The sequence below is a fragment of the Chrysochloris asiatica genome, unplaced genomic scaffold, assembly GCF_000296735.1.
Source record: "Chrysochloris asiatica unplaced genomic scaffold, ChrAsi1.0 scaffold00004, whole genome shotgun sequence".
NCBI lineage: Eukaryota > Metazoa > Chordata > Mammalia > Afrosoricida > Chrysochloridae > Chrysochloris > Chrysochloris asiatica.
This window is the reverse complement of record NW_006408522.1, coordinates 30,495,982-30,521,378: the sequence shown is the minus strand read 5'-3', so window position 1 is coordinate 30,521,378 and position 25,397 is coordinate 30,495,982. Positions and strand designations below refer to the sequence as shown.

The following is a 25,397-nucleotide window of genomic DNA, read 5'->3' as shown; positions in this document are numbered from 1 at the left end:
CAGACCCACTATTCTTATCTAGTTCCCTTCTTACATCGTATTATGGCTTTTAGAGTATATTAATAGCCTCATTCGCATCCACTGATGGTATTTAGATGGTCCGAGGTGGTGTTCACGGCAAGTTTTAACCTTATGTGGGAAATGTGAGGCAGAACTGATACCCGTGTTCACAGGGAATAGACACTTCTCAGAATCTTGGCAACAAGTCTACATTCAGTGAGGGAGAACTTAATAAGAGTCAGACAGAAGAGCAGAGAGACGCCCATGCCTGTGCTACAGAACTCTCTTGTGCCCATGGTCATGGAGGTGTGGGTGGAGCAATTCAAGCAGCATGCAGGCATTCCACGGGTGAACAACACTATGTTAGGTCAGTCTTTAGAAAGTGCTTCTCGTCTATTATTTGTGGCCTTGGGTTCTGAATTCAGGGGTCTGGGAGACTTTAAAATACAAAGCCAGATATGCTCCTACTGATCAGAACAAACGGGGGTCTGATGAGGGTTGCAGAGTCTCAAACTCCTTCTCCCAACGGTCTTCTTAGAGTCTGTCAACTTGCTTCCAGACTTCAAGTTACTGCTGGTACGATGGCCCTCAGATGACTTGGAACATTCTAGCATGATTGTAGGCACGAAAACCTGGGTTTGGTAGGTCCTCTCCATGTCTGGCTCAATTCAGAATCCAAAGCAGCAGCTTTCTTGCAGCAGCAAGACATTTTACCATTTCCTCTATTCAAATATTTATTGGATCCATTTTGAGAGAAGAAAAGCACCAGAGACTGTTTGGGGAGGGGCAGCTTCACTCACCTTGAGGGTTTTCTTTAACTTCCACAGACCGCTAGTTGATGAACATAGCTAAGTGCAAGGCAAACTTTAAAAAAAAAAAAATAATAATAATCCTGCCTGTCAATTTGGTTTTCTTCTTAAAAAAAAGTTCTGTGTCATTCAACAGCCTTTGGTCAGAATAGCCACCTCAAAACATTAGTATTAAGGAGTAGTGCTATCTATAGTTTTTAATTCTCAAATTGGCTAGAGTGAGTATTTTCCATCTACAGAAATCTGACTAGGTTTGAGGAAACATGGTGCAAGAGGTGGGGATAATATGCAGATAACCATCTTAGGCAACATACCTTATCATTTGTTTTCTACTTAAATAGGCAAATTCTTAGTAAATTAGAAAAAAGTCAAGTTTGACTCCAAAAAAGATGAGGGGAGGCTCCACTGTGGTCTGGGAACTGCTGAATAGGGCTCCAAGTTCAGAAAGAGTGGTTACTAAAAAGTAGATGAGCTGCCAGACGACAGACAGATCTCTTATTTTATAGAATGCTTAAGACATTGCACTTGGTACCTCCTCTTTCCCACAGGTTTTGACCCAGAAATGTGCCCTGGGAACTGAGCAGCTGAGTTACAATACAACCCATGGCCCACCTGCATTGCCATTCTCCTAAGGCACCATGCCAGCAAGGTGCGCCAGCGTGGCAGACCTGGGGACTCACACTGTCCCACAGGCTTGGCTCATGGACTCAGGTACCCACAGGGGAGTGCTTCCAGTTGGGATCAGTCATTCAATGAGCTTTTAACTCCTGTGCCCATTTTAAAATTGGGTTATTTGTCTTTTTCTTGTAGAAGTGTTGTAGTTTCCCATATATTTTAGAAATTAGTACCTTGTCTGATGTGTCATTGCAAAAGGTTTTTTCCCCATTCTGTGGGTTACCTTTTTACTCTTTTGGTGAAGTCTTTTGATGCACATAAGTTATTAATTTTTAGTATGTCCCAATCATCTATTTTGTCTACTTTTGTTTGTGTAATTTTCAAAATGTTTGGTAGTCTGTGTATGCCCTGTATTAGAGCCCTCACATTTGTCCCTATGTTTTCATTGATGGCTTTTATAATTCTGGGATTCACATTTAGGTCTTTAATCCATGTTGAGTTGGTTTTTGTATAAGGTGTGAGATAAAGGTCTTGTTTTAATCTTTTGTATATCACTTTCCAGTTTTGCCAGCACTGTCCGTTGACGAGACTATCTCCTCCCCATGCAATATACTTAGGCTGTTTGTCGAAAATCAGTTGTCTGTATGTGGATGGGTTAATTTCTGGATTCTCAGTTCTGTTCCATTGATCAATGTACCAGTACTAGGCTGTTTTGATCACTGTAGCAATGTAGTAAAATTTGAAATCAGGGAGTGAGAGGTTTCCAACCTTGTTCTTCTTCTTAAGAAGTGCTTTGCTTATCCTGGGTCTCTTTCCTTTCCATATAAAGTTTGTAATTGTTTTTTCCATCTCGTTGAAGAATGTCGTTGGAATCTGGATTGGGATTGCATTATATGTGTAAATTGCTTTGGGCAGTATTGACATTTTCACAAGGTTAAATTTTCCTATCCAGGAGCATGGTATATTCTTCCATTTTTGTAAGTCTCTTTTGGTTTCTTGTAGTAGTGTTCTGTAGTTTTCTTTGTATAGGTCCTTTGTTTCTCTGGTTACATTTATTCCTAGATATTTCATCCTTTGGACAGCTATTATAAATGGTATTGCTTTCCTAATGTCCTTTTCAGCAGTGTCATTGTTACTATAGAGAAATCCAACTGATTTTTGTATGTTGATCTTATACCCTGCCACTTTGCTGAATTTTCCAATGAGGTCTAGTAGCTTTTTTACTAAGTCATTGGGGTCTTCTATGTATAGGATCATATAGTCTGAAAATAGAGAGAGTTTTACTTCCTCTTTGCCTATTTGGATGCCCTTAATTTCCCTGTTTTGCCATATAGCTCATGCTAAGACTTCCAGCACAGTGTTGAATAGGAGTGGTGATACAGGGCATCCTTGTCTGGTTCCTGTTCACAGGGGGAAGGCTTTCAGTTTCTCTCCATTGAAAGTAATGTAGGCTGTTGGTTTTGTATATATGCTCTTAATTATGCTGAGGAATTTCCCTTCAGTTTCTACTTTGTTGAGGATTTTTATCAGGAATGGATATTGAATTTTATAAAATGCCTTTTCTGAATCAATCGATATGACCATGTGGTTTACATTGATTGTTTTTCTAATGTTGAACCATCCTTGGATCCCTGATATGAATCCAACTTGGTCATGATGTATTATTTTTTGATGTGCTGCTGGATTCTCTTGGCTAGAATATTTTTAAATATGGGAATACAAAAGCTTGTTGACAGATGGACAAAGTGTATTGAAAAGAAAGGAGATTATGTTGAAAAATTATGTGTCTTTTCTAAAAGTTGATTAAAATAAATTCTACAGCTATAGTGCACATAATTTTTGACTCATCTGCATATAGTAGGAATTGAGTGTAAAATAGGGTAGAAAAAAGAAAGAAAAAATAGAGCAAAGTGATTCTGGACTAAGGTTGCTTGTGAAGAAATCGCCTGTAAGGATGTCTCAGAAGCAAAAATGAATAAAGAACATTTTGGAACAATGATACCTAATATTTACCCTGATGTTACCACCCATGCTTTCCTTCTTCAGGAAATTATACTATACATATTCCTGTGCAGTGGTGATTTGAATAACTTGAGATTCCAGGTGGTATCCTATGTAGATGAGGTTAGTGAAGTAGGTAACCCAATCACCAGAAGGATTAAAACAGAGACAGATTCCAAGGAGAGAGGGAAGGTATCCAAGAAACCTCAGAAATATTGAGAGTGATGCTGGGTTTTCTCATTATGTATAGGATGGAGGTTCATAACCATTTTCATTAACTCTTAAAGAATTGGGGTTTCTCCAGTGGGTTGGAGAACTTCAGGAACATCAAGACAACTAAACTTTGAGTTATACATCTGTGGTTATTCTAACTAAATTGTGTTTATGTCATGTCCTCCCAGCTGGATCGTATATTTTTGAACAATTGGTGCTTGTTTGGAAAAATCAGGTCTTTCTTCGAAGGTTTTATCAGTTGAGTTAATGAGGTCATACCAGAGTAGGGTGGTCCTAATCCTATATGTCTGGTGTCTTACAAAAGAGAACAGACACAAGTCACTCACACCAGGAAGAGTTCATGTAAAGATGCATCTACAACCAGCAAATTAATGCCAAGGACTGCTGGCAGAAAACAGAAGTTAGGAGAGAGGCACAGAATCTCTCTCATTAGTTCATCTTTCAAAGGCTTTAGAGAAGGGACAATACTCTAGCCTCCACAACTGTGAGACAATTTCTGTTTTTTAAAGTCACTTACCTTGTGGTATTTTATTATGACGGCCCTATGAAACCAAGACACGTGGTTTAAGAAATTTATTAGAAGCCTCGTTGTTACAGCATATATGTGTGTTTTACATTCAATTATATAATGTCAATAAGCTTTCAGTTTTTAAAACTCAAATCTTACTTCCACAAATGCAAAAGGTATATATATTTTTGAAGGCCTGAAATTCACTTTTTCAGTCTCAAGTCTATTGTATTAATCAGCACATAGATTTCCCTTGACTATAACAATCCTTTCCATATATTTGAGGCAGGAAGCAAAACAGATTATTGCGGCAGTTTTTAACAAATGTAGAGTAGCAAATTCTTTACTGAGATCGTATTTCCACTTGTCAAGAGCTGTTGTTTAAGGGAAGTAAATGGTACATCTGTGGTACTGAGTGCCTCATATGAGACCTGGGAGGAGAGAGTGCAGATTTGAATTATTCATCAAACGAAGGGTCTATTTTTATGATTAACCAAATTCATAGGATGATGTAGCAAATGTCCCAAAGAAAATATTATTTTTCAGATATTTGCCATTTGAGAGCTCCTGTATTCGTGGCTTCAGAAGCAAATCTATGACTCTCTGAGTAGGCAAATTGTTTTTCAGAGCTACATGGCTGTAATTTATAGAACAAAAAAACAGGCCCCATTTATTTCTTTAGTGGATTTCAGAGACAAATTAAATGCATAAAGAAAACTAAGGTGGCTAGACAATGGGGAATATATTATCAGTCATAGTTTTATAAAAGAAATACAGTCTGCTCTACTGCATAGCTGTCTGCTACTTGGCTTGTGGCCATCACTATTGTGTACTTGGCCGCCTCACTGGCCACACTGCTGTGGACCACAGCCCATGACATTGTTGAACCACTCAGATCTGTCTGGCTTGGCATCAGAGTGCTCACTGAGCACAGTGGTACTTAACAAAAAGCCAGAAACACTCATACCAGTCACATCATATAACAATCACACACACAAAAACACAATTACTGCTAATAAGAACTAACATTTACTGAATGCTTACTAAATGCCAGACACTAGGTATGACTTGTCTGAATCCTCACAAAACCCTATGAAATATTTTTAAATTGCAAAGTCATATCATCAGCCCCAGCTGCCACCACTGCACCCTGAAACTAAGAAGTCCCCACTTGTAGTAATGACTAGGAGGAAGGATTGAAACATCTATGCATTGGCCAGAATGGACTACTGAGGCAGGTCTGGGTAACACAATCCAGAAACATCAGGGAGTTCATGTCCTTTGGGGAAGGGAGGGTGGGGGTGTGATAGATCTCAATCAGTGAGGGGCAGGAGACAGAAGCCAGCATTGCCTACTCTTCCATCCTCCTGGGTGATGGACCATACTGAGAGGCAATAGTTTTATCTGGAGACGCTCTGGAAAATCAAGCAATTGGCTTTGTTTGCAATCTTAGTCACATATCCCTCTGCTTGTTTTCACTCATTCACCATCTCACTTCCTTTTCCCACCTCACACATGGTCTTCCCTGGGATTTCACCTATCAATAAAGCATTAACACATACATAATCTTTTGTTTCAGGCTGTTTTCTAGAGAACCTAGGCTGAAAAATGATAGTATCAGAAGTGGCCTTTAAAGGAGATGGGGATAGGACTCTAGTGGTACAACAGTGAATAATTGCCATCAGGACTGACTGTGAGGGTTGAAAATGTAAAGGTAGACGTTTTGTAGCAAAAAGAGGGGAGTGGTTGATTTTGCAGTCTGGGAGCAGAGGTCCCTGGAACCATCAAGGGAGAAGAGAGGAGTGTGGGATCCTACCCAGAGAAACAGTGATGCCAGAGATGGAGGCAGATACAATGACATGGAGAGATGGAGCGTCTGGGGACTCTAGACCCAGAGAGGGAGAGGGAGTGGGGGCAGGCTTGTAGGGTCATTTGATGATGTTTGATGATGTATGAAGGGGACTGTAATCCCCTCCATGGCAATGAAACGATATACGATAGGATGAATGTAAAGCTAATGTTCTCCCATGTAAACTATCACATAATTCACAATAAAAACTTAAAAAAAAAAAGTATATCCTTAGAATTTCCAGCAAGATGGTGGACTAGGCAGATGCACTTCACAGATCCTCTATAGCAAATATATGAGAGATCAAATAAAACAGACACATGAAAATTCTGGCACCCTGGACTTCAGAAGAAAGGTTAGAGAGGTGGATGGAATGCTTGCTGGGAGGAGAGGCTGAGCAGGGATGGTGAGAGAGGGAAATTGCCTGGTGAATGATTGGCCAGACACAGCTCAACCACTTGTGAGCAGCTTTGGCAGTGGAGGGAGGACTGGCAGAGCAGATTGTGTGGAAAACAGGAAAGGTGCAATTTCTTCTTTCCCCACCCTCCTCTGAAGCACCCACCCTCATCCACCCCCAGCACAGACTCTGTTCTTTGGGACTTCTGAGCCACTCCTTGAGGTGTGAGCCAGCTGTATCAGTTTTGTGTGCCATCTTGGTGCCTGGATTCAAATGGGCCCAGCTTCAGACCTACAAAACCCACAGAGCTACCAGGCCAGCATTTAATCAGTCACCGTGTCCCCAGCTTCCCTGTGGTCCTAACAGACACTGAAACCAGCAACATCAAAGGCTCCCACAAACGATTTCCAGAATGAATGCTCTGAATGTAGGTATACCGAGGCCAGTAGAAACTCCATCTAGGGTTATGAACTCTGCACAACTTTCTACAACCACCTCATGAAGTCCTTGAAATGCAGTAGCCCACCAGAGATTTTGCCCTCTCTGTGTCTAACAGCTGCACTGTTTGTTTTTACAAATACAACCCTACAATGCCCTGGAGACAACAGACAATTTGAGCTCACATGAAGAAACAAGAGAGAATGGCTCAAATGACCAAGATGCAGAGACAGAAAATGTTTCTGAAGCAAAACGGTAATGGAACTAACTGAAAAAGAATTCAAAAGAATAATATTTTGGTACCTAGAGCAGATTGACAGAAAGATCAAGGAAAGCAAGAAGAACACATAAACAAAAATTAGAGCAATCCAGGAAAACACTACAAGAACAAACAGACAAAATAAATGCAAATTTTGAAACAATACAAAACCTGCAATTAGAAATATAGAAGATTAATACTAAAATTTAAGAAATGGACAATACATTTGAAAGGGCATAGGAGTAGATTCGAAGTAATGGAAGCCCAAATGAGTGAACTTGAAAATAAATCTCTCAATACTAGTCTGATAGAAGATTATCAGAAAAAATAAAAATAAAAAATCCAAAGAAAGCCTAAGAGTTATGTGAGACACCATGAAGAGGAACTACTTACAGGTGACTGGAATTCCAGAGCAGGAAGTAAAAATTGTCAAAGAGTTGTTGAGAGAAAACTTCCCTAGCATCACAAAAGACAAGAAGATAAACATACAAGACGCTGAATGAACCTTAAACAGGATAGATCACAAAAGAAAATTACCAAGACATATCATAATCAAACTTTCCAAAATCAAACACAAAGAAAGAATCTTGAGTGCAGCTGGGGAAAAATGAAGTTACCTACAAAGGAGAACCAATAAGATTAAGCTCTGATTTCTCATCAGAAACCATGTAGCAAGAAAGCACTGGGATGACATATACAACACTCTGAAAGAAAAAAATTGCCAGCCAAGAATTATCTACCCAGCAAAGTTGTCCCCTCAAATATGACAGTGAAATTAGGATATTTCCCGATAAACAGTAATTAAAGGAATTTTTAATGACCAGAACAACTTTACAAAAATTGCTAATGGGTGTGCTTTGGACTGAGAAACAACAGCAGACAACAACCTGAGATTACCATACATGACAACATGACCCAGAATTCAATCCAGATATAGAAGTACTTAAAGTAAAACAGAGCTACACTGAAAACAGAGAACCAGAGATAATGATGTAGAACAAAGTCAACTACAAAGCAAAAAGAGGGCATAGTGTAGATACAGAATTTTCAAATGGCAAGGAAGTCAAGTAGATGCCAAGATAAAACAGACTGTTTTAAGCAGGGGAAAAAATTAATAGCCTCAAAGAAAAATAATATACTTGCATATCATAATTTTAAAAAAGGAAAAATCAGAATTTAGTAAACATTAGCACAACAAAAAGGAAAATGAAAAGAAAACTCACAAAGTGAACTCAGCATAGAAAAATTATGTGGAATAAAGAATCCAGCAGCACCACATACACACACATACACAAAACCACACACACAGAAAAATAACAGCACTCAATTTATACCTATTGATAATTACACTGAATGTTGTTGTTGTTGTTGTCAGGTGCCATCGAGTCGGAATCGACTCATAGCGACCCCATGCACAGCAGAATGAAACAATGTCCGATCCTGGGCCAACCCCACCACCGCTGCCACACTTGACTCCATCAATGATACCACCTGGCTTGTAAATAGATTAAATCAGCCAGTCGAGTCATAGAGAATAGAATGGATAAGCAAACAGGATCCTTCAATACGTTGTGTACAAGACACATATCAAAAAGATGGAGACAGCTTAAATGCCTATCAACAGAAGAATGGTTAAAATAACTTTGGGTACATACAGACCATGGAATACTACAAAACATTATTGAAGATGATGAATATGTGAAACATCTCACAACATGGTCAAACCTGGAGGATATTATGCTGAGTGAAATTAGTCAATTATAAAAGGACAAATATTGTATGAAAATGATGCTGTAAAAAAAAGTCTTTCTTGATAAAAGAAACAGTCTATAATGGTTGTTTATAGATTGGGGCGGGTCAGGGGAAGGAAAATTATTTATGGGCTAGAGGATAGATACATGTTAACATAGGTGACAAAGCAGGCAATATACAAGAGGGAGATTGGCAGAGGAAAGATGAAGGTAGTGGGAGACACATGGAAGAATGCAATAGTTAAAGTGAATAGAAGTAAATACTGTTAACTGTTGGTACATAGAGGGGATCGCAACCATGTAATGAAGTAAAGTATATTATTTGTTGGATGTAAAACGGATGATCTACTTTATAAGCTTTCACTCAATTCACAATAAAAAGTTAAGAAAAAAAAGTGTAGATTCTTAAAATAAGATATCTTCACCTATTTGGAGACAATAGCTGGTGGTAAGTGTGGAAATAATAATCCCTGATATGCATTAGCATGCATCACAATTTTTAAAGCTTTCTGCTATAGCTAAGAGACCAAGTGAATACTGTATTTGATTGATAGGAGAGCAAGGAGAGTTGTGAGGATTGGAGAATAGCTAGTTCAAAGCAGCTGGTTATCAATTTAGGAATACTATGAAAGTCAGGGAACTTGCGTGTCACAAATGTTTGACTCTTAATCTAAAAGTTGGTGGTTTGAACCCACACAGTGGTGTTGCAGAAGAAAGGCCTGGCAATCGGCTATTAGCTGTACAATCAAGAAAAATCCCATGGAGCAGTTCTACTGTGTAACACACAGGGTTGTCATAAGTCAGAGTTCACTCAATGGAAACAGGTTTGAGGTGTGTTTTTTTTGTTGTTGTTTATACAAAGAAAGAGATAGAGACAGATGGAGCAAATGTGATAAAATATTAACAACTGCAAATCTGGGTGAGGGGATATGGAAGCTCTTTCTACTGTACTTGTCCTTTTTCTGTAAATGAAACTTTCAAAATAAATTATTCTAAAATAAATACATTGAAAGGAAATTCCAGCTTTTTTGTTTGATTGATTTAATTTAAATGGGTAAAAGCTTAGTTAAGAATAAGCGTCATTTCTCCATCTAGCCTTGACAGCTAAGTACAACCCCAGACCTCCCCCTGCAGGCACAGTGTCTTTACTGCACAGACTGAAAGACCTGTGATTGGGCTGAGTCCAAAAAAGGAGGAAATTAGAGGCTAACCCTTATGTATCCTTTCTCCCACATTTACCATTCTTACAAGTCCTCCCAGCACACCCCAAATACAAACACCCAAGGAGGACGAGGGAGGGAACAGGAAGAGTCCAAGAACCCCTTTCTGGCTAAAGTATCTCTCCTCAGATATAGGTTGGAGATAAGAAATAGGTTAGATATAAGAAAACAGTCCTGTTTTTCTTTACCTTCTTGTTTTTTAGAATTCATTGAGTTGCCTCTGGGGCCCCTCATTTATATTAGAGGCAGTCCAGGTGTGATGCTGTAGGATCAGCATTGTACTACGAACCACAGTGTTGGCAGTTCAAACCCACCAGCTGATCCTTAGAAACCCCTATACAGGATCACTGTGAGTTGGAGCTGACAACACTTAACAACAACAGGCCAATTACCTAGTAATTTCTGTGCTCCAGTCCCATCTCCTATGTGGTTATAACGGAGATGAAATGCATTGCTCTCATCATGGAAGCTAATACTGCTTCTCTACACGTGCTGTCAACTCTCACGCAAGCATCTCTGTACCAGGTAAGCGGATGGAACCACTGGGGTGTTCTCCCCATCCCAACTCTTACCGGTTTTCATCCAATCAATTAATACTATATGTTAAGCTTGAGTCTTTAAATCTCTTTCCCTCAAGAATAGATACCTGAGGCACTTGTTGAAAAAGATCTATTTCTGGAAAGTTTGTGGATAAGCTGAGGTTTATGTGATTACAGAATTATTGGAAAGGTGGATATAAATGTAATGTTATTGTTGTTGTTAAGTGCCGTCGAGTTGACTCTACCTCATACCTTGTACAGAGTTTCCGAGGAGCAGCTGGTGGGTTTGAACCACTGACCTTGTAATCCTCAGTTCAGCAATTATTCTACAGTGCCAAATAAGGAGTAAATTGTTGTTGTTAGGTGCCATCGAGTTGGTACCGACTCATAGGCATGCTTTATTGTTTTCTGTTGCTTTTTATTTTCACTTGTTTGCATGGTTGATATATTGTTGTTATTGTTATATGCTGTCAAGTTGGTTCTGACTCATAGTGACCCTGTATAGGGTTTCCAAGGAGCAGCTGGTGGGTTTGAACCACTAATCTTGTGGTTAAAATTCAGTGCTTATCCTACAGTGCCACACCAGGAGTTTATATATATATGTGTGTGTGTGTGTGTAGTTGCTATATAAGGAGCTCTGGTAGCATAGTGGTTATGAGTCGGGCTGCTAACTTCAAGGTCAGCAGTTTGAAACTACCAGCTGTTCCATGGGAGAAAGGTGAGATGGTCTGCTCCCTTAAAGATTTACAGCCTCCGAAACCCTATGCGAGGTCACTATGAGTCAGAACTGACTCCGCAGCACACCACCACCACCAGTTGCTACATAGCCCTTTAAATCTTTTGCATTGTTATAAATATATATGTGAGAGGGCTTCAAAAAGGTCATGGAAATGTTGAATTAAATGGTAACGGAATTTTCCCAAGAACTTTTTGAAGGCCTTTTATATAACACATTTGCCAACTTAATATTTCTTATGTGCACAGTTTGGTGAGATCAAATACTTCTTTCCCTTAATACTTTAGCAAATTAACCTTAAACAGTGATTTTGAAAGGACACCCACATCCTGTAGGTTCGCTTAAGAAACCTACCTCATCTTCTTGCTTTCCCTACTAAGTTCAGAGAGCACAGCATCCAAGCAAAGAAATTCTTCCCCATCCTAGTCTCTCTCTCCTTTTGCATGTCTTCTAAGCCTGACTCAAAGGAGGGAAGAAGCCTCAATTAACTGCTGCCTCTTGAATTGCAGCCTGATCCTAGGTCTCCAGAGGCCGTATTTATTAATGAGTTTGGAATATGGCACAGGGGAACCAGTTCTAATCCTATATGCCATTTAATAGTTGTAATAATCTTGAGTAGGTACTTAACACTTAACCTCTCTGTAATTGAGTTTCTTCATATTTAAAACGGGGTTTGGTGCTGGGGGTTAATGCATTGTTTGAACAGCAACGTCAATGGCTCAGAACGGACTAGCCGGCAATTACCAACAATATACATTTATCTTACAGACTAAGCATCTCTAACATTAATAGCCGTTGCTTTTTTAAGTGCTTATCGTATAGCTTAACATCGTTGTTAAGTTCTGTTGAATCGGTTCCTACTCATAACGATCCCGAATAGGGTTTCCAAGGAGCGGCTGGTGAGTTTGAACTACCGACCTTGTGGTTCAAACCGATCTTGTTGTCCAGCATCCAAGCGCCACAGGATGTTAAGCGCCTTTGTCGGTTCCAACTCAAAGCGATCCCGAGCAGCTGGTGGGTTTGAACTGCTGAACTTGTGGTTCCCAGTCTAGTGTTTATCTAGTCTAGTCACGTTTTGTTAAGTACCCAGGAGTCGGCTGACTCATAGCGACTCTGTATAGGGTTTCATTGGCTATAAATCTTTACAGGAGCAGAAAGCCTCATCTTCCTTCCTAGAGCGGCTGATGGGCTGAACTTCATGGTTCCTAGTCCAGTCTTAGAGAGCCACCGTTTAAGTTCAAAATGTTGTTGTTGTGAAGTGCCGTTGAGTAGGTTCCGACCCATAGCGACCCTGTATAGGGTTTCACAGCAGCGACTGCTGAGCTTGAACCACCGACATTGTAGTTCAAACCGGCTCTATTATTATCACTACGGGGCTCAGTCCACGGCTGAATGGATTTTGTTGGGGCTAAAACACAATAGCAAAGATGAAGGGGAAGCGAGCGGACAGACACACTTTCTAATTGATTCCTATTTAAAACAAATCTGGGAACAACTCTCCTCGCACTGAAGACCCGACAAGCAGGAAACCACAGCCAGCAGGCCTGAAAACCTGAAAGGGAAACAATTGGCCGGAATCCCACGGCCAGTGTGAAAACGTCTGGAGGCGGGATGCTGCTGGAGACTGAGGACGTTCCAGGAGAGCGCCCGGCGATGGCGATGGGCGGGGCAGGCCTGGGTTTGGTGGAAAGAGCTGCCAGTCTTGGGAGAGACCAATCGCCTTAGGTCTACGCCACTCGTGGGTGGGGAAAGCGGAGCTCCTTGAACCTTGGGTGGGGTTTGTGCGCTGCTAAAGCCTGCGTTTTTTTTGGGTGGGAGGGGTACTGGGGCTGAGTGCTGGGAACTCGGGGACTAGAAACACAAAAGGGGCGGGAAAAAGGATTAATAATGAGGGGAAAGAAGGGAGATATCATCGCCCAAACTGAGAAATAAGATGATGGGAAAGAAAGTTAGTTTGGGAGTTTGTGAGGATCTGGAGCAACATGGGGGAGGGAGGAGCGGGAGGAGTGGCGTGGAGGGGAAAATAGTGTGGGGCATTGATAATGTGCATGTATTAACATGAATTCCTCACATTTGAGATTGTTAGGTACTATTATCCTCTTTTTACAAATGAAACAAAAGCTAAAAGTAAGTTGTTGTGAAGTGCCGTTGAGTTGGTTCCGACCCATAGCGACCCTGTATCGGGTTTCATAGCGACCCTGTATCGGGTTTCCGAGGAGCAGCTGGTGAACTTGAACTGCCGACTTTGCAGTTCAACCGGCTTTGCAGTCTGGCGCATTAACCCACAGCGCCACACCAGGACTCAAGAAAAGTAAGTAGTTTGCCAAAAATCACAAAGCTAGTAAGTAGTGGAGCTGGGATTTGACCTGAGAAGATCTGACTTGAAACCCTAATTGAGTAAAATTACTCGATAGCGGTAGGGCCAGGATTCAAGGCTTTTTTCTTAAAACCACACCACAGCTTCTTACGTGTAAGATTATATTTTTCCAAATTCCATTATTGTTTATATTGTATATGAATGGCACATAATCTACTTCTTTATCTCAAGCTCATTCCCTCAAGAAAAAAGCCCTGCTAAATTTCAAGAGTTAGGGGAGGCAGACTTTACAGTTTTGACTGTAGCAGTAGATTTTGCCACGGTTACTGTGGAATAAGAAACTAGATAGGCCTGGGGGGAATTTGGGACACACAGTTGAAAACTATTGGAATGGTAATTACTGGCATTTCTGTGTTTAGTCTGTTGGATGTCTTTCTATTCTAGGTATCCAAGCTTTAAATGTGGTCTAGGCAAGCTTCAAGGAGTTCTGGTAGCATAGTGGTTACCAATCGGGCTGCTGCTAATCTCACGGTCAGCACTTTGCAACTACCAACTGTTTCGTGGCAGAAAGATCAGGCTTTCTGCTCCCGTAAAGATTTACAGCCTCGGAAACCCTGTACAGGGTCGCTATGAGTCGGAACCAACTCCATGGCACATAGCAACAACAACAACAGGCAAGCTTCAAACCTACAAATAATCATACTTTGTTGTTCCCACTCATTGCAACCCTGCATAGGGTTTCTGAGATTGAACTGCTGACCTTGAGGTTAGCAGTCCAGTGCTTATCCTACAGTGCCACACCTGGACCCCTATCATACTGTAGTTACTAACTTCAACTTAAATGGACTATTATGAAGCTAGAGTTCTCCATCTTCACATTACTATGAGAAATAGGACTGAGTTTCCAGCGTTCCCAACTCCTGTCACAATGAGCAGGACCATTGTTGTTAGGTGCCTGCAAGTTGGTTCTAACTCATAGCAACCCTATACACAAAAGAATAAACACTGCCTGGTCATTTGCTGTCATCACAATTATACTGAAGCTCATTGTTGCTGCCATTATGCCAATCCATCTCATTGGGTGGTTCCTCTGTTTCACTTCACCAAGCATGATGTCCTTCTTCAGGGACTGGTACATCCTGACAACATGTCTGAGGTATGACAGACAAAGTTTCACCATCCTGGATTCTAAGGAGCATTTTGGTTGTACTTTTTTCCAGCTCAGTTTGTTCTTCTTGCAGTTCATGGTTCTTTTAACATTCTTCTCCTACATCATAATTCAACTGCATCGATTCTCCTATGGTCTTCCTTATTCACTAACCAACTTTCATAGGCATATGAAGCTATTGAATATACCATGGCTTGTGTCAGGTGTACCTTAGTTCTCAAACTTGCTCTTGAACATTTTAAAAAGGTCTTTTGCAGCAAATTTGCCTAATGTAATCAGTGGTTTGATTCCTTGACTGCTGATTTCATGAGCATTGATTGTGGATCCTAGCAAAATGAAGTCTTTGACAACTTTAATCTTTTCTTTGTTTATCATGATGTTATGTATTGGTCCAGTTGTGAAGATTTTTGCTATCTTTTAAATGGTGTGGAACCCATATTGAAGGGTGTAGTCTTTGATCTTAAAATCTTATTATTTTAAGTCTTCTTTGCTTTCAGCAAGGAAGATTGTATCATCTGCATATCGTAGGTGTTAATGAATCTTCTGTAATCCTGATGCCATGTTCTTCATATAATCCACTTTCTCAGATTATTTGCTTAGCATACAGGTTGAATAAATATGGTGAAAGAATACAACTCAGGAATACACCTTTCCTGATTTAAAACCATTCAGTATCCCCTTGTTCTGTTCAAACAACTGCCTTTTGGTTTACATACAGGTTCATCATGAGTGTAATTAAGTGATCTGGAATACCCATTCTTTGCAATGTTCTACATAACTTCTCATGATCCACACAGTGGAAAGTTTTTACAAAGCACAGGTAAACAACTCTCTGCTTTTATTTGCTTTCAGCAATGATATCCTTTGTTCCCCACTCTTATCTGAATCCAGCTTGAACCTCAGGTAGTTCCCTGCCAATGTACAGTTGCAGCAGTTTTTGAATTAAGTGAAATTTTACTAGCAAGTGATATTATTGATATTGTCCAATTATTTCCATATTATATTGGATCAACTCTTTTTTGAATGAGCACAAAGATGGATCTCTTCCAATCACTTGGCCAGGTAGCTGTCTTACCAATTTCTAGACCTAGATGAGTGAGTGCCTCCAGTGCTTCATCAGTTTGTTGAAAGATTTCAATTTGTATTCCATCAGTTCCTAGAACCGTTTTCTTTGCCAATGACTTCAGTGAACCTTGGACTTCTTCCTTTAGTACCATTGGCTCTTGATCATATGCTACCTCTTGAAATGGTTGGTTGAACATTGACCACTTCTTTTTGGTACAGTGACTCTGTATTCCTTCCAACTTCTTTTTATTGTGAATTGAGTGGAGGTTTACAAAGCAGATCATCAGTTTTACATTCAACAAATCATACACTTTGTTTCACTATATAGTTGTAATCCTCTCCATTTACCAACAGTTAACAACATTTACCTCTATTCACTTTAATTATTGTGTTCCTCCCTGTGTCTCCTGCTACCTTCATCTTTCCTTTGCTAACTTCCCTTTTATTGAATATTGCTTGCCCTGTCACCCATGTTAGCCTGTGTCTAACGTCTAGCTCACGAATACTTTTCTCTTCCCCCACATAGTCATCATGGATTGTTTCTTTTATCAAGAAAACTTTTTTTTTTTTTTTTAACTTTTTACTACCTTGGTCTCATACAATGTTTGTCCTTTTGTGATTGACTAATTTCACTCAGCATAATGTCCTCTAGGTTCATCTGTGTTGTGAGGTGTTTCACAGATTCATCATTATTCTTCAGTGTCTTGTATTATTCCATCATGTGTATGTACCAAAGTGTGTATAACCATTCTGTTGATGGACATTTGGGTTGTGTCCATTTTTTTTTTCCTGCCTCTTGTACACAGCATATTGAAGGATCCTGCTTTCTTACCCATTCTGTTACTGCCTGTCTCTTGACAGGTGCACTTAAAATCCATTTACATTCAGTGTAATTACCAATAGATATGAATTGATTGCTGTCACTTTGTTGTGTGTGTGTGTGTGTTTTATGCTTACTTATCATTCAGCACCACACCAGGACTCCATGTTCAGGGTAAAGTTGAAGAAAATTAAAATAAGTCCATTAGAGTGAAGAGATGACCTTGAATACATCTTACCTGAATTTAGAGATCATCTCAAGGACAGATTTGATGCACTGTATACTAATGACTAAAGACCAGAGGAGTTGTGCCTCATCCATGAAGAAAGCAAAAAAAAAAAAAGTAATTAAAAAGACAGGAAAGAAAAAAACCCAAAGTGGATGTTGTAAGAGACTCTGAAACTTGCTCTTTAACATATAGAAGCAAAGCAACTAGAAGAAATGATGAGTTAAAAGAGCTGAATGGAAAATTTCAAAGGGTAGCTTGAGAAGATAGAGTAAAGTATTATAATGAAATGCGCAAAGACCTAGAGTTAGAAATCAAAAAGGAAGAACACGTTCAACATTTCTCAAACTGAAAGAACTGAAGAAAAAATTCAAGCCTCCACTTGCAATATTGAAAGATCCCATGGACAAAATATTGAATGATGAAGGAAACATCCAAAGAAGATGGGAGGAATAAACAATGTCATTATACCAAAAAGAACTGGTCGATGTTCGACATTCAAGAGGTACCATATCATCAAGAATCAATGGTACTGAAGGAAGAAGTCCAAGCTACACTGAAGCTGTTGACAAGAACCAAGACTCCAGGAATTGATGGAATACAAATTGAAATATTTCAACAAACTAATGCAGTGCGGGAGAAGTTCACTCATCTATGCCAAGAAATTTGGAAAATAGTGACCTGAGCAACTGATTGGAAGACATCCTTATTTGTGTCCTTCCAAAGAAGGATGACCCAGTGCAATTTGGATATCATAGGGTATGCAAGTAAAATTTGGCTGAAGATAATCCAAAAGTGGTTGTATCAGTATATCAACAGGGACCTGCCATAAATTCAGGCTGGTTTCAGGAGAGGACATGGAACAAGTGGTATCATTCCTGATATCAAATGGATCTTGTATGAAAGCAGAGAATAATACTAGAAAGATGTTTATTTGTGCTTTATTAACTATGCAAAAGCATTTGACTGTGTGGATCATAACAAACTATGAATAACGCTCCAAAGAATGGGTATTTGAGAACACTTAATTGTGCTCATGAGGAACCTGTGTACAGAGACCAAGAAGCGGTCTTTAGAACAGAATAAGGGGATATGGAATGGTTTAAAATCTGGAAAGGTGTGCATTAGGGTTATTTATATTCATTTACGATACTTATTTGGAGTCCTGGTGTGGTGCTGTAGGTTAATGCACTGGACTGTGAAGTCAGTTTGAACTGCAAAAGTCCGCATTTAGCTCACCAGCCCCTCCTAGGAAACATTATACAGGGCCACTATGGGTCAGAACCAACTCGACAGCACTTAATAACTACATATTTATTCATTCTGTATGCTGAGCAAATGGGAGCGTGGTGGCTCCATATGATAAGCACTGGACTGCGAAGCACAAGGTCCACTTTTTGAGCCCACCAGATGCTCCACGGGGGAAAACTTAGGCTTTCTACTTCCCTGAAGATTTAAAACCTCAGAAACACTTTATCAAGGTCGCTATGAGTCAGAACCGACCCGATGGCACTTGACAACAACATCATGCTGAGCAGGTATTTTGAGAAGCTGAATTATACTTAGAAAAATGTGGTATCAGTATTAGAGGAAGACTCATTAATAACCTGTCATATGCAGATGACATAACTTTGCTTGCTGGAAGTGAAGAATACTTGAAATATGTCCTGATGAGGATCAAAGACTAGTTTTTAGTATGAATTGCACCTCAGTGTACAGAAAACAAAAATCCTTACTACTGGACCAATAAATAACATCATGATATTTTGGAGAAAAGACTGAAGTTGTTAAAAACTTCATTTTGCTTGTATCAACAATCAATATTCATGAAAGCAGCAATCAAGGAACCAAATGATATATTGCGTTAGTTAAATCTGCTGCACAAGACCTCTTTACAGTGTTAAGGAGCAGATATCAGTTTGAAGTCTAAGGTGCACCTGACTCAAGCCATGGTATTTTCAGTCTTCTCATATGCATGTGAAAGATGGACAATGAATAAGGAAGATTGTAGAAGAATTGATGCATTTGAATTATGGTGTTTGTGAAGAATATTGAACGTACCATGAATTGCCAGAAAAGCAAAAAAAAAAAAAAAAGCATTAGAAGATGTATAGGCAAAATATTCTTTTAAAAATGAGGCTGTCTGCTCCCATAAAGATTTGAAGTCTTATTATGTCCTTTAGGGTCACTATAAGTTGAATTTGACTCAATAGCAATGTGTTAGTGTTTTGGTTTGTTGGTGGGGGTGAAGGTGAGGTGGGAGACATAGAAAGAAAAATAAGAGACAGAAGAAAAATACTAGGTGGCTTGTGGATTAAGATTGCCACCAGATGGCAGGAATACCTCAAGGACCAATTTTAGATTTTGTTTTTGTTTTGTATTCATATGTTAGATATGTCTGTCTCTCTGAAGCATTAGAAAGAGGTAAACTCAGTTTTCATTCACTGTATCCAATCAGGGTCTATCAAATGACTTTGCTTAAATCAGTCTGGAGAAATAAGGTACATTTTCTTTGATGAGGTCATGCAGCTTTGAGAGGAATAAAAAGATTTTCAGGAGAATAAACTCTGAGCAATAATTTTCTGTTGTGGATAAAAGAATTTCAGTCATGCAGGGATTCTACAAAGTGTTCACCCATTCATTCTCTGAGTAAATATTTACTGATACCTAGAATATGTTATGCAGTTGGAATACTTGACTTACTTGTCAGTTTCAGAGTACAGTGGATCCATACCATAAACAAGGTTCATGGTTTAAGCCTGCCAGCTACTCCATGAGAGAACAATGAGGCTTTCTGCTCCAGCAAAGACTTAAAAAGCCTCAGAAACCCTATACAGGGTCATTATGAGTTGGAACCAACTCGACTACACTTAGCAATGACAACAACCCAACAGTAGAATGCACCTTTTTTTCCAGTGTACACAGGACCCTCTCCAAGATGCATTATTTTTTAGGCCATAAGACAAGTCTCAGTAAATGTAAAAGAATTGAAATAATACAAAATATGCTATCTGTCCACAAAATAAACTAGAAATCAATTACCAGTGGTGAATCTGGAAAAAAAAATAACAAATTAAACACCACACTTCTAAATACCCTATGTCATTTTTGTTAAGTGCCATTTAGTTATTTCTGACTAATAATGACCCTGTATAGGGTTTCCAAAGAGTGACTGGTGGGTTTGAACTGACAACTTTGCAGTTAGCAGTCCAGTGCTTATCCTAACCAGGACTTCAAATAACTCATAGATCAGAGAGAAAGATATCATAAGAAACGCAAAGAAATATTTTAAACTCAATTAAAATGATAATTGTGTTGCTTAGTGGTGTCAAGTTGGTTCTGACTCATAGTTATCCTGTACAGGGTTTCCGAAGAGTGGCTGGTAGGTTTGAACTGCTGACTTTGTGGTTCGCAGTCTATGTTTATCCTACAGTGCCATACCAGAAAATACAATGTATTAAAATGTGTGGTATGTAGTCAAAGCTGTATTTAGAAAGATACTTGTAGTATACTTACTAGAAAAGAAGAAAAGTCTCAAAAAGGCACTTTTAGAAAATTAAAATGTGCAAGCAGAAATTTAAAATTCAGCAGAGACAGAAGAAAAGTAAAAAAAGAAAAGTGCAGGAAACTGGACAAAAAGTCAAAGAGATGGAAAAATAAGAGCAAAAATGAAGAAGTTAGAAGAAACTAATAAAGGAGGTATAATGTCTATACAATGGAGTTCCTAAAAGAGAGAACAGAAAGTTCTGGAGAGAAAATTGCTAAAGAAGTAATTTTTAAAACATTTGGCAGAACTCAAGGATAGGAATTTTCCAATTTGAGAGGACCCATTGGGAACTAGTGCACAGTGGATCAAATAAAGTTTCACACCAAAGCACATCATTATAAAATGTCAGAACATTGCAGACAAAGAGTCTAACAGTTTCAGAAAATCAAATCAAATCACCACAAGACAGGGAATCAGACTCTGAACCATCAGTACCTGCAGTAGAGCACTAGTTTCAAAGTTCTGAGAGAAAGTTATTAACTTAAAATTCATTTTTAAAAAATCACATTTTTATTTAGATTGAAATATGAGTAAGATATACAAAATTGATTTTCCTCACAGAAAATAACAGGAATATTTTCTGTCGTATCCCCAGATAAGTCACAAAACACTTATTTTTGTAGGTTTCCCAGGATTTTGCTAATAAAGACAAAGAGGCAGATACAGTTATGGAAAAAGAAGAAATAGACATATCTCTTGTCAATATCTAAAACATTTGATTCTGTCTTTTTTAAGAACTGATATTTTATTGGTTGCTTTAAGGGTCAGTACAGAGATATATTATGAATAATTTGTACATAATTCTGAAAGTACGTACCAAGAATCTAAGAGTCAGGTAGAATTTTTTTTTTTTTTAATTCTAATGACTTTTCAAGCTTTAAGTTTGGAGGCAAATTTTTCTTAAGAGTATATTCAAGTACCAGTCTGTTAAATTGTTGATAGTCATAAGTCCTACTAATTCACAATTTAACATCACACACAGTACACACTCAAATTTCCAACCTTTCACACCACATAACAATGTTATCACAGAATGTACACAATTCTGATAGGGAGAGTCAGGATGAGGGAAACAATTCTGCTAAAAAAACAACATGGAAATAGGTTTAAAATATTCAAGTCATACAAATGCAAGACACTGATCCCTATAGCATCAGCACTTGGAACTATAAGGTTGACAGTTCAACCCACGAGTTGCTCCTCAGAAATCCTATACAGGGCTGCTATGACTGGACGGCACTACAACTACATGCTTTATATCATGGGATATAAAAACTCCCCTCTCCCTTGGAATGTTAAATTGACAAATTGACACTGAAGATAGTTAAAAAACTTCCCACCGGTCAACTTCCCACTATTTTCTGGTTGTACTAAAAAATAAACAACCAGCAAATGATTTTACCGGCAAAAAAGCAATTACACTTTGGGACTTTCTCTTAAAAATGGTTCTAGTCGCAAGTTGGCTCCGCTGCCACTCCCCCCTCCCCCTTTTTTTTTTTTTTTGCTGAGCCTTGGCGGCGGCAGCAACAAAAAAAGGAACCCAGAGGCAGCAGTGGCCTGGAACCCATGACGTACAGTCAGTGAGGCGGCAAGAAGAAAGTCTGCTACTACGATGGTGATATTGGAAATTACTACTATGGACAGGGCCATCCTATGAAACCTCACAGAATCTGCATGACCCATAACTTGCTGCTAAATTATAGCTTATATGGAAAAATGGAAATATATAGGCACCATAAAGCCACTGCGGAAGAAATGAAAAAATACCACAGTGATGAGTACATCAAATTTCTACGTTGAGTTAGACCAGCTAACATGTCTGAGTATAGGAAGCAGATGCAGAGATTTAATGTTGGAAAGGGTTGTCCAGTGTTTGATGGGCTGTTTGAGTTTTGTCAACTCTCAACTGGTGGCTCAGTTGCTTGGGGCTGTGAAATTAAACCCACAGCAAACTGATATGGCTGTTAACTGGGCTGGAGGATTACATCATGCTAAGAAATCAAAAGCATCAGGATTCTGTTAGGTTAATGATATTGTGCTTGCTATCCTTGAATTACTGAAGTATCATCAGAGAGTCTTATATATTGATTGGTGCTGATGTTACTATCCAGCATGGTGATGGTGTTGAAGAAGCTTTTTACACAACAGATTGTGTAATGTCTGTGTCATTCTATAAATATGGAGAATCCTTTCCTGGCACTGGAGACTTGAGGGATATTGGTGCAGGAAAAGGAAAATACTATGCTGTTAATTTTCCAACGAGAGATGGCATAGATGATGAGTCTTATGGACAGATGCTGTTGTTGTTATTGTTAAGTGCCATTGAGTCAGTTCAGACCCATCGTGACCCTGTACAGGGTTTTCGAGGCTGTAAATCTTTACAGGAGCAGAAAGCCTCATTTTTCTCCCGTGGAGTGGCTAGTAGTTTCAAACTGCTAACCTTAAAGTTCGTAGCCCGATTCGTAACCACTACGCTACCAGAGGTCCTTTATGGACAGATATTCATGATTATCTCAAAAGTGATGGAGATGTACCAACCTAGTACTGTGGTATTACAGTGTGGTGCAGATTCATTATCTGTTTCAATTTAACAGTCAAAGGTCATGCAAATGTGTAGAAGTTGTAAAATCTTTCTACTTACTATTGCTGATGCTTGGGGGAGGTGGCTACACGTAATGTTGCCAGATGTTGGACATATGAGACTGCTGTTGCCCTTGATTGTGAGATTCCTAATCAATTGCCATACAATGATTACTTTGAGTATTTTGGACCAGACTTCAAATTGCACATTAGTCCATCAAACATGACAAACCAGAACACTCCAGAATATATGGAAAAAATAAAACAGCGTTTATTTGAAAATTTGCGCATGTTACCTCATGCACCTGGTGTCCAAATGCAAGCTATTCCAGAAGATGCTATTCATGAAGACAGTGGAGATGAAGATGGAGAAGACCCAGACATGAGAATTTTAAGCATCAGATACATGGATAGTCTGTGATGAAAAATTCTCAAGATTCTGAGGATGAAGGAGAAGGAGGTCTAGAAATGTTGCAGACCATAAGAAAGGAGCCAAGAAAGCTAGAATTGAAGAAGACGAGATAAGAAACAGAGGACAAAAAAACCAGATGCTAATGAAGAAGATACATCCAAGGACAGTAACAGTGAGAAAACAGATACCAAAGGAGCCAAATCACAACAGCTCAGCAACCTTTGAATTTAAGTCTCATCAGTTTCAGGAAACCATAAAAAAGTTGAGAAGATAATTGGGAAGAAAAATGTTTTCTTTCTTAAGGAGACTTCTGGCTGCATTTTATACTGCTTTGGCATGGACTATATTTTCAAAATGATTTTTTGTATTTGTTTTTGGCAAGTTTTATTGTGAGTTTTCCAATTATGAAGCAAAAATTTTTTTTTCCTCCACCATGCTTTATGTGATATTATTTAAAATTGATGTGAGTTATTATGTCAAAAACTGATCTATTAAAGAAGTAATTCGCCTTTCTGAGCTGATTTTTTCCCCCATCTTTTATAATTATCTTTATTAAAAAATTGTACTTGAAAAAAAAAAGTTCTAGAGCTACTAAAAAACTTGCATTTACAAAATGTGGTTAAGTGCCATCGAGTTAGTTCTGACTCATTGAGACCCTATACAAGGTTTCTAAGGCGCGGCTGGTGGATTTGAACTTGCAAGTTAGCAGTCCTTTGCTTATCCTACAGTTCTACACCCGGGGTCCATTTACAAAATAGTTGTTAAAAATATTCCTCTGGATTGTACAAGAAGGGAGATACAGGACTCACTGATAGATACAACATGGCGTTGTTAAGTGCTGTTGAGTCGGTTCTGATTCAGAGCGACCCTGTACAGCATTTCTGAGGAGTGGCTGGTGGGTTTGAATCTCTGATCTTGCAGTCCAGTACTTATCCTACAGCGACACACATTGATCAGACTTGTCTTCCTTCTCTCCTGCTTCATCAGAGGCTGGCCTCTCTTTGTTTTTACTGTCTTCATTTTTGGTGGGTAAATCTTTAGTTTCATGGTTAGCCAGCCACATCAGCCTGTTTTCCCTTTGCTTCCCCTTTCCCTTTTGTTTGCACTTTTCTGTCTGCAGATTTATCCTTTCCTGCTCTTTTTTTTGACTGCCTTTCCACTTTTGCAGGAGCAGGTTTAGCTGGCCACCTCACCAATCTCCTTCATGGGCACCTGTTTTACTGCCCCTTCAGTCAAGCTTACTTTCCTCTTGGGCATCCTGGCAGCAGGGAAGGGGCCTATGGACCCTGGGATACCGAGAACCCTGACTGGGCTGCTTTGCCCACCGCTGCCCAAGCTGCAGAGACCCGCAGCCGTGGTGGGAGAACTGGATGGAACCGGATTGGAAGCCTGCCTTCTCCTCCCCCTCTGATTCCTTCACAACTAAACAGAAGGATTCAACATATACTTGCTAAGGAGCTTATGAAGGTAGGTAAAAGCTCAACAAAGGAATATAAACAGCAACAATCAGACATGAAACACCATGGCAGACTCTTATTTGAACTTTAGTTGTAACTTGTTCCTTTAGGTTCACTTAATGACCAAATCAGCACAACACGCTTGTTTGGTTAGCTCAAAGTAATGCTCTTAACTGTCTGTTACAGAGTTTTTAAAACAAGATATTTAGAATTCCTATCAGAAAGGTGTTTACTTGTGTTTTATTGACTATGCAAAGACATTCACCTGTGTGGAGCATATCAGATTACAGAAGACATGGCAAAGAATGGTATTGTTAAGTGCCTTTAGTTAGTTCCGACTCACAGTGACCCTGTATTAGGATTTGCAGGAGTGGCTGGTAAATTTCAACTGCCTACCTGTGGTCTAATGTGTATCCTACAGCACCACACTTCTTGTTGTTGTTATGTGC

At 39.2% G+C, this 25,397-nt stretch overlaps 1 pseudogene; it reads left to right on the top strand.

Moving 5' to 3' along the window:
• The first annotated feature begins 22,065 nt into the window (after positions 1-22,065).
• Positions 22,066-23,716, top strand: LOC102823618 (annotated as a pseudogene).
• The last annotated feature ends 1,681 nt before the right edge of the window (positions 23,717-25,397 follow it).